We start from the raw sequence: 3,205 nt of genomic DNA, 5'->3' as shown, positions 1-3,205 counted from the left end.
ATCGCTGGCTTATATATACTAAAAAAAGAAGGCGTTTAGCAAACACTGGGACATTCACGAGGTTCCACGATAAGTCATGATCCTTCTAGAAACTCCAGCGCGCATGCTCCCAGCGTCGCGTGACTTCCGCTGTTGTAACAATATCTTATAAATAAACCTATACTAGTTTAACTGAAAAGTATTAACAACGTCGTTAAATGTAAAGTTGATGTCTACTAATTAGTATGGAGCTTCTAAACAATAATTATACTTCAGGGTTATCCGAGGCATTTTCAGTGTTGATTGGTAGGTTTTTCAACCTTTTAGTTCGTGTGTGAGAATAGTAGACCTGCAGGAGAGACAAATTGAGTCAGTTTTGAATGAAAATCTCAAGTGCTTGTGAACAGACACAACAAGATATTGTTTAATTTAATTGGCGCGGAGAACTTAATGCAATAGGAAGAGTATCTGTGTGATAATCACAACAAATATAACTGGGAATTCTTGCGACTCGCTTGCAAAACTTGTTTTGCTGTTTAAGCGAAACTATAGGATGAAGAACAATTCCCAGTTGAGTTTCTTGGTAGTGCTTATCTATTGGACTAATCTTCTCCAATTTATTTCTCAAAAGCTTAGTTTAAAGCGTGAAATCGAAAGAAAAATAAATAAATATATAATTTAGTTTTATTTTGGAATTTCATGTTGACTGGCTTTTCATGGCTATCAACAATTATTTCGAATAATAAACTAATTTAAGAAGCTCTCGCCAGAACGTATAAAGACTATTTCATACACAATGAAAAAAAATTCTAATACTTTTTAGAAATTAATTTCAAAATCCAAACAAAGGTCTTTAAACGTCATATTAGCTTAAATATTCGATAAAAACTAACTGAATGTGCAATTCTAATAGAAAATAATACACGAAAACTATATCCAATTTCAACACAAAGTTACTTAAATCTACTTTTCGAAGAGTGATTTTGTTTTCTTGCATAAAGACAAACTGCCAAAAAAAATTGGTCTCATGGGTAATAGACAGATTGCGTGACTCAACTGCAAACCACCTATATCGACAAGTTTGAGTCATATTTTGCCGAATATGCAATGAACACTTGAATTTCAGTCAAAACCAATACGATACTAGCCACGGCATTACTCTTGTAAATCTTGAAATTCTCTCGATAAGTCTAAAACTGAAGCACTGAACTCTGAGAAGCAAAAAAATAAAATAAAAATAGTCTTTTATTATAAATGAAAATATCACAATTTGTTGTTGATTATTTGAACTGATTATATTTCGTTATTTGTATGTAATTATGCGAGTATTTTTTCAGTTGGCCATTTTAAAAGTAATCATATAGAATCAGTCGACTATTAGAACACTGAATGCAATTAATGATCCTTATTACTTTTATATTCAACTATCGAAGATAGATTTCGACATAACTCGAAACGTCGGTAATAAAATAAAGCTCGTTTTCGCGTTTTTGTTTCACCTGTTTGTTTAACTGATATTTTAAATTTCAAAATAATCATTTACCAATAATGTTTGAAAGGTTTCTGAATAACAATCCACGTAGTCTAATGATGAACAATAAAACCATAGAAGTGACGAATAAAAAGATATTTATAAGGATAATGTTTATAAGGATAATGATTTTGTTCATAGACCAAAGTGTATTTATTATGGTTTTATAACTGGCTTTATTAAAATAGGAAGAACAGAAATTTGGGGTTAGATTACTTTAACTATGTGTATAAAAATATACAGTGAAATAAAGGCAAACAAATTTGTGGAACAAATTATAGAAACACATTTCAGCAATAACGAACGAATACTCGCAGAAGTCCGCTTTTTAGCACACATCTATGTTTGTCTGATTTAGCGGAAAGCTACATTGGGCTATTTGCTGTGTCCACAACGGGAAATCGAACCCCTGATTTTAGCGTTGTAATTCTATAAACTTACCGCTGACTCACCAGGAAACTTTAACACATTAATAACACGTTACAGTCAATTTCATGAGCGCAAGTCGTTCTTTAGAAGCGATGTGCCATGGTAGTATTTGTTTGTTTGTTTGAATTTATGCACAAAGCTACACAATGGGCTATCTGTGCTCTGCTCACCACGGGTATCGAAACCCAGTTTCTAGCGTTGTAAGTCCGCAGACATGCCGCTGTGCCACTGGGGGCGCCATGGTAGTAAGTGAATTGAAAGTCATTCACTAAAGTAGTCCTATGGTGGGTCTGCGGTAAGTTTAAGGACTTACAAAGCTAAAATCCGGGATTCGATTCCTCACGGTGGACACAGCAGATAGCCCAATGTTCTTTGTTGTAAAACAAACAGAAATATACTAAAATCTGGGGTTCGATTTCTGTGATGAACAGATAGTTTGTTGTGTAGTTTTGTGCTAAAACAGAAAAAATTCAGTAAAATAAATGTTCGAATTATTCATAATCATTTGTAGTTTTACATTAAATAAAAAAGAGGAAAACTTATTTTTCGAAAATCTAGTATAAGACGAAACTATTCGCATAAATGTTTCATCTATTAGGTAGGAATAATATAATAATTGTTTTTAACATGCAGTGTGAAAGTAAATATGTGTTTATATTAAGCATGTTAGAATGATACATTTTCTCTATTTTATTTGGCAATCAACAAATAAATTGACTTGAAGGAGTGCACACCAGGGAAACACGTGCACAGCTGAGCGATTAAGATAGAAATAGCTAATAGTTGTCGAATATTATAAATAATTAATTTATAGCCATGCTAACTTTAGTATTTTCATAATATACAATTGTCTAACCAATTATCCAACTTATTAAAATAGCTGCTGTGTTTAACAGCGAACTAAATCATTGTATTAGATTTCATATGTGTGACGGAATTATTATATATTTGTCTTAATATCGATGTTTGTTTGAATTGATTCATATTCGGAAGTGTATATATAGCTTGTACTGTTGGGTCTGTATTGCAAAGCTCCCGCCTATTTTCTGGGGTTATGGGAGATTCTCGGGTGAGGGAGTCAGCAGTGTGTGCGTGTGTGTGTATGAGTGCGTGGACGCTAGTGTTAGCGTCAGTATTGTTACGTAAAACTGGGGTTTCGAGAAACTCTCAATACGCCTGTAAGTGTGTCCAACGGCACGCGCCAAAGGGACACTTTAGATATTTGACCGGGAACAGTTATAAATTTCGAACATTACATATCATTCA

The 3,205-nt window shown here is 33.4% G+C and overlaps 1 pseudogene; it reads right to left on the bottom strand.

Annotated features, from left to right (window-relative positions):
• The window catches only part of LOC106460327, a 198,834-nt pseudogene that overhangs the window by 58,277 nt on the left and 137,352 nt on the right, over positions 1–3,205 (bottom strand).

The sequence above is a fragment of the Limulus polyphemus genome, unplaced genomic scaffold (assembly GCF_000517525.1).
Source record: "Limulus polyphemus unplaced genomic scaffold, Limulus_polyphemus-2.1.2 Scaffold753, whole genome shotgun sequence".
NCBI lineage: Eukaryota > Metazoa > Arthropoda > Merostomata > Xiphosura > Limulidae > Limulus > Limulus polyphemus.
Note: the sequence above shows the minus strand (reverse complement) of the source record. Positions and strands in the feature narration are given on the sequence as shown.